An 11,907-nucleotide genomic window follows, 5' to 3' on the forward strand; every position below is an offset into this window, starting at 1 on the left:
AGTTGCACAGACCTGCAGTGACCACACGGATTGTGAGGTTTGCTCCCCTCCTGTCTCCAGTGGGGCTGAGGTTTCTCCCTGAGCCTGCTGAGCCCTGTGGCCCTTCCCAGCCACGCCCGTGGGAGCAGAAAACACCGAAAGACCAGGCCGGGGAGGTCATATGGTTTATTGGACGCGGTTCTGTTGGGGAGAGTGTAGCCAGACAGCCCTGTCAGAGGCCCTGTGACAGACATGGCTCTTAGCCCCTACTAAAAAGCGTGATGCACACACACCAACATCCTAGGTGGGAAAATATTTACCCTGATAAAAGAAATGTCCAGTAGTCGACACTTATTGTTTCTCTCCCTTGCAAGTGTAAACTACTCTTGCGAAAGCTGGTGTCACCCCGACAGACCAGCCTCAATTTGGCATAAGAAAGGAGAAAGAGAAGAAAGGAGTACAGAGGTATAAGTAGGGGACCTACAGCACCCTGATTTTTGAGTGCTTTTCACTATCTATCTGCTGGTCAGATAAGTGACAGCCTCCCAAGGCTTCTGCAGCTAAGAGGGTCCCTACGCCTTGTCCCTTATTCGTCTTTCGGCGGAATTGAGTGACCGATCCTGGCTTGGCACCGCTGGAATCGAGAGATGCAAGGAGGGTAAGAAGCACCCACACCTGATCTCCTATCTTTAGTGTACACATATTTTGAAATAGAGCTCTATACTTTGTTTTCTTTCTTTGGGATTGTGGCTTCAGTTTTGTAACTTGTTTGTGTGTGTAACATCTCTACATTTAAATAAGTAGGCACTAGCAATTTTGTAACCACATGATTAGAATGTAGCTTAATAAATTTTGGTCACCATTTATGCATAAGCCTGACTTGTTTTCTCTGGTTTACTGTAAAGCAGCCAACACAATTAAAGAACCTCAGCCGTTTTGGCTCTAAAGCCTGGCCATTAGGTGAGAGTACTAAGAGCCTAGCGTTGAGTTGTGCCGCCTCCACGGGGCAAACTCTTGGGGCACCTGTCAGTCAATCCTGGCTGCCCGCTGCGAAGGAGCTCTGAGCTCTAGCAGTTAAAGTCACGGGTGTGGAGAGGCTCTTAGTGCTGCCATTGGGGCACCTGTCAGTCAGTATTGACTGCTCGCTGCGAAGGAGCTCTGAGCTCTAGCAGTTAAAGTCACGGGTGGTTAGGACCTTGGGGCATCCGTCAGCCTAGCCCGGGCTGCCCGCCGCGAAGGGACAGTGCGTCCTAGCGGTTAAAGTCACGGATGGTATAAACGGGCATAGCTGGCACCTCACCAAACATCCTTGGCCGTCGGCTAACAGAGAGAGACCAGGGCCTGAGGACGAGATCTGCGGAGCTCGAAGGCTTGTCTCTCCCCAGCAGAAGTTGGAGAATGAAAGAGATCCCCTCCCTGCCTTGTCTCTCTAATGTCCTGGGACCAACCTTGCAAACAGAGAACTCTGAGGCAGTTCAGTGCTTCCGACCGAGCCCCAGGAGCCCGTATGTAACACGGACGTTGCACTCATTCAAACAGTGCCTAGCGCAGCTGGGGGACGGGCTTCAAGCTGCTGCCAGCCACAGCCCCTTCTGTGCTCCAAACCGGGGGCGACTGCGCCTACCGGCCATACCCCTCTATTCCAGAATGGAGGTGCCCTTTGGTCTCTCAGCCCGGCGCTCTCACACAACCACAGCAGCTCCAGTCACCAGGTCCCCTCTTGGCGCAGTGGGAGGGGGCAGCAGGATAGAGCAGGCAGGCCACCGAGGGGGAACTGTACTCCGGGAAGCCGTGACTCTGTCAAGGATTTAGGTGTCATACCGGGCAAGCCACTCAACATCCGCTCCCGGTGCGATGCTGCGGGGAACAGGGCCAAAGCCATCGGTGATGACGGGGGGATTTTCTTGGTTTTTCAATGGTTTGCATGCCTCAGTTTCACTGGGTGCTGTTTGTTTAACGAGGTGGGAGAGGTAGTTTGTTGTTACAGAGGACCAGCGGTGATCTCTCCTGTCAGTTGGGCCCTCAGGCAAAGGCCTGGAGAACGGATACCCCAGCGACTGGTGAGCGGGAGGCCCAGCTTGGAAGTCACAGCCAGGTCGGTCCAGTAGTAGGACAATGGGCTGAGGAGAGAAGACCCGGTGACTGCTTCCAGCCAGGGGGAAAGAAAAGAGGGAGGAGAGGAGAGGCTGAGATAGAGGAGACCCAGGCAGCCTGTTCACCTGGGACAGAAGACAAAGGACACAGGCTTGTGGGAAGGTGATATCGGACGCTTAGCTGGAAGGAGGGGGCTTCTGGACTGGGGAGAGAAAACAGCCAGAGCCCACACGGGTGCAGGAGAGACCTAGATGGACTGTGCAGAGGGAGATTAGGCCTGAGGCCCTGAGAGTTTCCTGTGCTGTGTTCAGATGCTCAGTAAACCCCTCTCTTTTACGCTGGCTGAGAGTCACGGCAGTCTCGGGATCGGGGTTGCGTTCTTCCCTCTGGGAGTAGAGGCCCCAGGGGTCCAGAGTGAGGGGACTCCCTGAGGGGGCCCACGGCAGACAGGCATGCTCAAGGCTGAGAGAAGAGGGGTTCCAGGAGGCGGAAGGGCCTACGGCTTAACCCTTGAGAGAGTGGATCTCCGAGAAGGGCTGTCACACTTAAGGGGGGTCCTCCCAAGGACTGTACGAGGCTGAGAGAGAGCACAAGTCCTGTGAGTCCATGACGCCATCCATGGATAGATAAAGAGAGGATGGAAAGGGAGCTGATTCAGCAGCGGAGAGACTGACACTGGAATACTGCATCCCGTTCTGGTGTCCACATTTCAAAAATAACGTTAAAAAAACTGGAGAGGGTGCAGAAAAGAGCCATATTTGAGGGATGGAGAAGACTTATAAGGAGGGATTGAAAAACTCAGTCTGTTTAGTTTTTAAAAAGATGGAGAGGTGAGCTGATGGCAGCCTGCAAGTGCCTTCGCTGAGAGAAAACACCAAGTATTTAAAGGGCTCTTTAGTCTTGCAAAGAAAGGCAGAACAAGAACCAATGGCTGGAAGCAGAAATCAGAAAAATTCTCCTGAGAACAAGGCAGAGATTTGTAAGAGGGAGGGCGACTCAACACTGGAACAAACTGGCAAGAGAAGTGATGGATTCTCCATCTCTTGATGTTTTCCAGTGAAGACTAGATGCCTTTCGGGAAAGTGCTTTCATCAAAAAGCAGCTCTTGTGACACACGGGAGGGCTGGGAGATGCAGGGTGTCAGATGCTCCAATGGTCCCTTCTGGCCTTAAGTCGACTAATTTATGAAAAACTGGTGGTTTATTGTATAGCCGGCTCCACCCCCGACTCACCAGTCATTGAGTGCGGAGATCCGGGGGCAACAACTCCAAGCTCCAAGAGGCTGGGCAGGGGCAGGACATCAGCTGGGAGGGGAGAGGTGGGGGGGCAGTGACATGACAAAGGCCTTTTGCAGGACCTCAGCCCATTGGGCAAAGGTGGTGGGGAGGGGGTGACCTCACAGAGAGACCCCGACATCAGCGGGGCAGGGCCGAGGTGCAGGGCCAGGGCAGTCGCTGAGACCCCCCCGGCTTTGCTGCCGCACGTCTCCTTCTCCCGGTCTCCCCTCGAGGACGGGGAGAGAATTAGGATTCACGTCGTAGCATGAGGAGGAGCCTCTGTGGAGTTTTCTCCTTTCCGACCCCTGGTTGTGCCAGAAAACGAACGTCCCTTGGACAAGGTTGGAGGCTGCGAGAGGTTTGGAACCTGTTGGGTCTGATGCACCTGCTGCAGGCAGGATTCTCGGCACAGAAAACACTGGCTTAAGGGGGCAGAATGTGATTTCCTACCGAGCGCTTTGACGCTTGGAATCACTGGGGACCTTGGGGTTTATCCTTTTGGGTTTCCCTTTTCCTCTTTCCTCCCTCCTTTCTCCTCTTCTCTTGCTTCTTTTTCCCCTGTTTCCCTCTCTCTCCCAAGGAGGAGGGTGGGCAAGGGGGGGTTGCTCTCATCGTGGGAGGTCCTCACAAAGAGGTGGGTCTGGATCTGAGAGCGATCCGCTCTGATGGTGACCTGGCCGTCCTGTGGGACCTCTGGTGAGACCTCTCAGCCGCCCGCCCCTCAGAGTCTCAGGGCTGGTTGGCCGAGCGGGGGCTATCGACAGCGAGGAGACTCAGGTCCTTTTGGTCTCGTTTCAAATCAGGCAAATAAGTCACAATCAATGCAACGTATGGGATTAATCTTGCTGCTTCAGGGGCGGAAGGAGGCAGGGTCTTGGGGGAAGGGGTGTAGTGGGGCGGGGTCTGGGGCGGAGGGGGGGTTGCCCCGAGCCCGCACCCCCCTCGGGACGGCCTTGGCAGCAGTATTGGTCCCACCCCGCGGCAGGGCCGGGCTGGAACCAGGTACGGCCGGGGCAGGGCAGGGCAGGGCAGGGGGTGGGGGAAAGCTGGGCAGGCGGGAGCCGGGGAAGGTACCTCTCTCCAAGCCAGACCTCGTAACCTGAGATCCAGAGAGGCAGGGGGGGCTCAGGACACACCCCTCCCATCGGCCTTTCCCGTTGGTTAGCGTCGGTGTGGAGATGCCTCGCACGCTGGGTTTTGTGGGTCCTACTTTCAGGCACCTCCTTCTTCCTGTAAGCGGGGGAATAGTCCCGCTCTTGTGGGGAACTGTCCTGGCTTCTGCACGACCCCGGTGAAGTGGGCTAGCGAAAGGATCTGAGTCCTCGCTCCCACTCCCTTTCCCCAGAGGCCTCCCTACCCTGGAGGACTCCCCTTCCACTCTCCTGTCTGGCAGAGTCCTCATAACCCTGACAAGGCTGGGCCCAGGATTCCTGGGGGGCTCGACCCCCAACCCTGCGGTGGTCAGCTAGGACAGGGGCTCGGGTGTCCCACTGCGGGGAAAATAAGGGAAAATGGGAAAGGTGAAAGGAAACACATCACCCCGCTCTGTGGCAGGGAACATCACAAACAGCATCTCTGGAACATCAGGGCAGTTCACAGTCTGCTCCTTGTGAGTCCCAGGCCCCTTCTCCGGCCCTGGCCGTGCTGCGGGGATGCTGCGGGTCGGACACTCGCTCTGGTGGTGGCCACACGCTCTCAGGCTCGAAGTGGCAGGACCCTTCTTCCCAGTGTGGCCCCCGCCCTGTTGGGGTTACGATCCAAGCCTGGCCTGCAGAGCCCCTTGGCTGAGGCGTCTCCCTGTGCGGGGCCCGCTGCCCAGGGTCCCCCTCGCTCTCCCCAGCTGCTCACTGCACCCAGCTCCGGACTGCTCCAGCCCCAGCCCCACCACTCGGTCTCTGCACGGCTGCTGCTCTGCCCCCGCTCCCTGGGCTGCTTCTCTGGCCCCTCTGGCTCTGGTTGCTCCCACGACAGGTCTGCTCTCTCTGGGCTGCTTTACTGGTCCCTCTGGATCGGCACAGCTCCGCTCCCCAGCTCAGCTCGGGACCCTGCTTTCTCCTTAGCTCGGCCCCACTCTGTCTGTCTGACCCAGGCAAATCCAGCTCACACGGAGGACGGGACCCCCCTGGCCTCCTGACTCCCTCATTAGCCTTCTCGCCCTGACATTCAGGCTGACCTGGAGCGTTGGCCTCTCCCCATTGTTCCTGGGGACTATCAGTCTCAGGGTCCTGGTTTCCCATCGACCCTTCCCCTTTTAGTACTGGGAGCGAGCCAACCAAAACACCCCCACTGACTGTTAGTAAGGGGGCAACAGTCCCCTTACATTTAGGCTGTAGCTGCGGGGGGTTGAGGATCGGCAGCATCTCAGTGTCAGATTTAGGGAGCTAAAGTGAAAGTAGCAGCCAAGCCCAGCTCAGTATTTTTGTGGAGCTAGCCCCTGGTGCCTAACCTGTTTGGAACAGCCCCCTAGGCCCCCATCTGTGTGGTCAGGTGCCCGATCCCAGACCTACATTATTTTAAACAGATGCTTTTGAAAAACGTACCAAAAGTCTAACGGGCTCTAAAAATCAGCTGAATACATTCCGGGCCTACAAGCGCTAAAATACTTTCATCAAAACAGTGTCTTGTGCTTTGAACGGCATCACGACATGGCAGGGGCTGACAGTCAGTGCTAAATGTGTGAAGACCCATTTTTCATGATTCTTGCTAAAGCCAGTCAGCAAATGTCGTCTAGGAGTAAGTGCTGTAATTATGGGGAAGAAAAATCTGCATTTTTCACACGTAACAGAATGGAATAACTGCATTCAAAAATAAAACGATGGAAAACTTGAAAGGCCACAAGCCCTCTCAGTCCTACTGCTTGTTCAGCCAATCGCTCAGACAAACAGGGGTTTGTTGACATTTGCAGGAGCTAATGTTGCCCACTTCTCGTTGACAGGGTCACCTAAAAGGGAGACCAGGCATTGACAGGGCACTGTTGTAGCTGGCATCGCAGGATATTGACAGGCCAGATGTGCTGAAGAATCATACGTCCCTTCGCGTTTCAGGCACCGTTCCAGAGCTCATGCGTCCATGTTGAGGACAGATTGAGATGTCACCAGCGGAAGGTTCATTTCCTTGTTCGGTGGTTGGGATCTTGTCGTTTCCACATTGGCATGTTGCTCTTTTCAGACTTCAGAAAGTATGCGCCACGCCTCATCCCGCTCAAATTTTGGAGTCCAATTTCAGACTCTTAACTCTTGGGTCAAGTCCTGTGGCTGTCTTTAGAAATCTCACATTGGTCCTTCTTCGCCTTTTGTCAGATCTGCAGTGAAAGTGTTCTTAAAACGAACACCACGTGTTGGGTCATCATCCGAGATGGCTAGGAGATGAAATCTGTGGCAGAGTGCAGGTAAAAGAGAGCAGGAGAAGACAATTCTCCCCCAAGGAGCTGAGTCACCGATTTAATTCACACATTACTTTTTTTTAACGAGTATCGTCAGCATGGAAGCATGTCCTCTGGACTGGTGGCAAAAGCATGCAGGGGCATACGAATGTTTAGCATGCCTGGCACATAACTACCATGCAATGCTGGCTACAAAAGTGCCATGCGAACGCCTCTTCTCAACGTCCGGTGGCCTTGTAGGCGCGAAACGTTGACACTGTTTTCCTTTTGGGTGCAGTTCTGGAACAAAACAAAAAATCTACATTTGTAAGTTGCACTTTCACGGCCAAGAGCTTGCACTGCTGCACTTTTATGAGGGGAACTGAAAAATGCTCTTTCTTTTCTTACTTTGACAGTGTAAATATTTGTAAACCATCATCCTAGAACGTGAGCCCTGTATTCTGTGTTGTCATGGACATCAGTATATTTGAAAAAAGGAGAAAAACACCCCAAAATCTTGAATACATTTCAGTTGGTATTCAATGTTTAACAGGGTGATCAATCATACCTAAAAAAATCACAATTAAAAAATTAATCATGATTAATTGCAGTTTTAATTTTTTTAATTGCGATTAATTTTTTTGAGTTAATTGCATGAGATAATTGCGGTTCTCCCTGCCCCAGCCCAGAGCCTGCACCCCCACCCTCTTCCCACACCCCCTCTCCTGCACCCAAACTCCCTCCTACACCCCCACCCCTTCCCCCAGCCCAGAGCCTACAACCAAACTCCGTTCCACAGCCTGCAGCCCCTCCCTCCGTAGCCCCTCCCATCCCCAAACTCCCTTCCAGAGCCTGCACCCCTCCACCCATCCTGCACCCCCACCCTGTGCCCCAGCCCGGAGCCTGCACCCAGCACCCAAACTCCATCCCAGAGCCTGCATCCCAGACTCCATCCTAGAGTGGTGAATAGGCCAGATTACTAACTCATCACGGTGGGTTTCAGCCCCCTAGGATCACCTGTCAGGATTTTTCCTTCCTTTAAAGAGGGCAGAACCCAAACCCCATTCAGAAGATGCGGGAAATCTTACAGTAAAGTCTTCCCACATAGTCCCCTCTGTAATCCCATCTGTCAGAGCTTGCCTTAGCACACGAAAATAAGGCCACAGAGTGGTAACCACACAAACAAGACTTTATTTACGATGGGGGAAAGGACTAGGACAGGCTAGAGAAGGGGTGGAGTAACAAAACTTTAACTCTGGAAATGCTCCACTCTCACAAACAATTACACCCAGGAGGAAATGTTGATGTGCTTTCTACCTTCTCTTGCAGGGAGAGCGATGGACAGCTTCTGCTCTCTTGACATTGGACGTCAGGGACAGACTTCGATGATGGACACAGGACCGGGTGAGTAGACCTAACTAAAAACCCTCCCTATCCCTCTTTGCGTCGTCTCTGCCTGGATGTTAGACCCTATCTACGCGGATTCAATCCGTGCGTGGGAGTGTGCTTCCCAACCCAAATGAATATAGCCAATGGCAAAAGGTCACCAGATTCTTTTGCCAAGTCCAAGATGGCCACCTAATAGATAACACAAAACGTACATGCCTTTCTTCCCTTCTTTTACGAAAATTTGGCAGGGGCAAACACCATTTTACACACCCAGAGAATGCATTTGACCAATCAGGGGACGTTGCGGGGCAGGGTGACCCATCCAGAAGGGGGTTGTGTCTCCCCTCTGAGAACTCCTCCCTCTGTCCTCTACAACTGAAGTGGACGTCAGCTCTGTAGGACCACCCCGAGAGGGGATTTGACCAAATAGGGGAAGTGCCATAGGGGAGTGAGCTGCCCGCAACAGGATCCTGTGGTCCCTAAAAAGTCCTCACACCGCCCTTTACCAATTGGCGAGGGTTTCTCTCCCACCTTAGGCCATCTCAGAAGGTAAACGTGTACCAATCCAGAACAGGTTTAGCCCGAAGGCCTAGGCCACGATTTCTGCAAAAGACATCCTTGGAACGAGACGGGATCTTCCACGCAGTGTTGTGTTGCGACTTCCAGGAGGATGCTGCCAGCCACGCAAACATGGAGCTCCAGAGATCGGCGGCTTCTGGCCTAGACCTTCGGGCACTGCCTATTCTGATCGGTACGTTACCCTTCTGGGATGGCCTATGGGGTGTGTGAAACCCTGACCGATTAGTAGAGGACAGTGGGGGGATTTCATGGAGCAGTGATGGGCCCCTCTTGCGGGCAGGTCACCCCACCACAGCACTTACCGGATTTGGTGAAATCCCCTCTCTGGCTGGTCCTAAGGGGCTGAGGCTCACCCCAACTGGGAGGAGTTCTCGGAGGGGTCACGTGACCCACTTCCGGATGGGTCACTCTGCCCCAGAACTTTCCCCCATTAGTCAAATCCATTCCTGAGGCAGATGGATGGAGATAAAACACCCCCAGATTGGTAGAGGAGTGGCAGGAGCTCTTAGAGAGGTCACATGCTACTCCTTGCTTCTACTCATATTTGCATCCTGATCCCGAAAGTCTTATATCATGGTGTGGGTCTTATGGTGACAGATGGGCGATGCCTTAGGGGTAAAGGGGCGAGGTCCCATGGGTGAAACTAAATAACTGTCCTTAGCCTCAGGGTGGTTTGGCCTTATGGCCAGAGCCAAAATGGCAGCCCTCCCACTCAGGGCTGTGTGGCCCAACGCCCAGAGTCCGTGCGGCCACCCGCTCCGTCGGGGCTGTGTGGCCCAACGACCAGAGTCCGTGCGGCCGCCCGCTCCGTCGGGGCTGTGTGGCCCAACGACCAGAGTCCGTGCGGCCGCCCGCTCCGTCGGGGCTGTGTGGCCCAACGACCAGAGTCCGTGCGGCCGCCTGCTCCGTCGGGGCTGTGTGGCCCAACGACCAGAGTCCGTGCGGCCGCCCTCTCCATCTGGGGCTGTGTGGCCCAACGACCAGAGTCCGTGCGGCTGTCCTCTCCGTCGGGGCTGTGTGGCCCAACGACCAGAGTCCGTGCGGCTGTCCTCTCCGTCGGGGCTGTGTGGCCCAACGACCAGAGTCCGTGCGGCTGTCCTCTCCATCCAGGGCTGTGTGGCCCAACGGCCAGAGTCCGTGCGGCCGCCCTCTCCGTCGGGGCTGTGTGGCCCAACGACCAGAGTCCGTGCGGCCGCCCTCTCATCTGGGGCTGTGTGGTCCAATGGCCAGAGTCCATGCGGCTGTCCTCTCCATCCAGGGCTGTGTGGCCCAACGGCCAGAGTCCGTGCGGTCGCCCTCTCCGACCGGGGCTGTGTGGCCCAACGGCCAGAGTCCGTGCGGCCATACTCTCCGTCGGGGCTGTGTGGCCCAACGACCAGAGTCCGTGCGGCTACCCTCTCCGTCGGGGCTGTGTGGCCCAACGACCAGTTTTCGTACGGCCGCCCTCTCCGTCGGGGCTGTGTGGCCCAACGACCAGAGTCCGTGTGGCTGTCCTCTCCGTCGGGGCTGTGTGGCCCAACGACCAGAGTCCGTGTGGCTGTCCTCTCCGTCGGGGCTGTGTGGCCCAACGACCAGAGTCAACGGCTGTGCAGTCTAGTGGCGCAATGGGGATTTGGGCAGCCACCCGAGGATGAATGGCAGCCAGGGCAGGGGGACCCAGACTCTCCTTACTCCCCCTTGCCCTAGCCCAGGGCCTTGTCCGTGGCCAATGTGTTTGCCGTTGAGTCAGTGGGGATCCAACCAGAACATGCTGACGTCACTCAGCATGACAATGGCTTGTTCACCCAGGTTACTTCAGAGGAGAAGTCTCTCGGCCACGGGCTGGGGGTCTCTGGGCTCCCGGCGTGGGAAACTCCCAGACACTCCGATCTCCCTTGCACGTCTGCAGGCACCCGGGGGTGCGGCTGGGTCTCGGCGCCTCGGGGCTTCAGCTGCTTCTGGACTGGAGCCTCCAAGGTGCATCCTCCATTTTCGGCGCTCTGCCTAGCGTGAGCTGAGCTGCTCCCTTTCACACTGGTGCTCCAGTTGTAGCGTGTCCGGCAGGGCTGGGGAGGGGCTTGGCTTCCTCCGCCCAGACTGTGGGGTTACGTGAGGCTGGTACACCCCGGCACACGCTGCTCGGCCTCTTCTGTCTCCTCCTTCCCGTGCAACAGCTGCTTTGCCATCTCACAAGAGATGGGATCAGTGGTGGGCTCAGTTGGCTCCTGTTGGCCTCTAGATGTCTGGAAGAGGGAGAAAGGGCAGGAGCACAAATTAGAAAAACAAAACCTTCAAGCAGGGTGGTTTTCCACTGCACAAAACCACCCCACTTTGCTAATGTTCATTTGCAGCTTCCCGGAGAGCTGGCATTTCTTAAAGAGAGCACCCAACCCCCGGCAACCTCTGCTACCCTGGGGGCTGGCAATGGTGAAAGGGAGTCTGGGAGAATTTCTCCTCTCTCCGCCTGGCTCTGATGAGTTAGGGAACCACATGCGAGAAGCTGTGTGAATGTCGGGCTCTGTGCGGTGGGGTGAGATGTCCTACATGGTGCCCAAAGGTGGGGTTGTGCTGACTCTGCAGTGACTTCATTCCAGGGAGAGAGATGTCAGAGATCAGCTCCAGGATGCTGCCCTGTAACAGAGGGTGGCAATGGGGCAGAAGTGGGGCAATGGTGCACTCAGGAAAGGAGCAGGGCTAAGGGGGGCCCGAGCTGCAGCCCCTAAAGCCCCTGTGTGCTGCGTTCCAGCCAGGCCGGCTCTGCCTGGCTGGGGTGGGGGCGAGGCGGCTCCGCACGCTGCTCTTCCTGTCCCCCCGCAGCCACGTCGCCGCGATGAGCACTGCACCGGGAACCTCTGTCCCGGGGGCTGCTCTTGCCTGTCGGCTCTGCCCTCCCCCCGCACGTTCCCCCGCAGCTCCCATAGGCCGGGAATTGTTAATCCGGCCCTGGCCCTACTCCCCAGCCTGTTCCAATCCTGCTCTTGACTCCTGACTCCAGCTCCAACCCTTGGCTCCCCTCGGCTCGACCTCCACCACTCTGAGCACGCGGCCCCAGCGCCCTTGCTCCAACCACTGGGCCCAGCCAGCCGTGCTTTGGCTTCTGAACCCAGCGACATGGAGGAGTCGTTCACTGCACTGCTTTCCATGTGTATGGCCCTGCCCTGATCAGCGCTGGTTTTCATCCGCCATGGTGCTGCCCAGTCACATGGCTTGATTAGATCCCTTTGAACTTCTTCAAAGTCTCCTCTAGGC

This window comes from Lepidochelys kempii, chromosome 11, assembly GCF_965140265.1.
Source record: "Lepidochelys kempii isolate rLepKem1 chromosome 11, rLepKem1.hap2, whole genome shotgun sequence".
Classification (NCBI taxonomy): Eukaryota; Metazoa; Chordata; order Testudines; family Cheloniidae; genus Lepidochelys; species Lepidochelys kempii.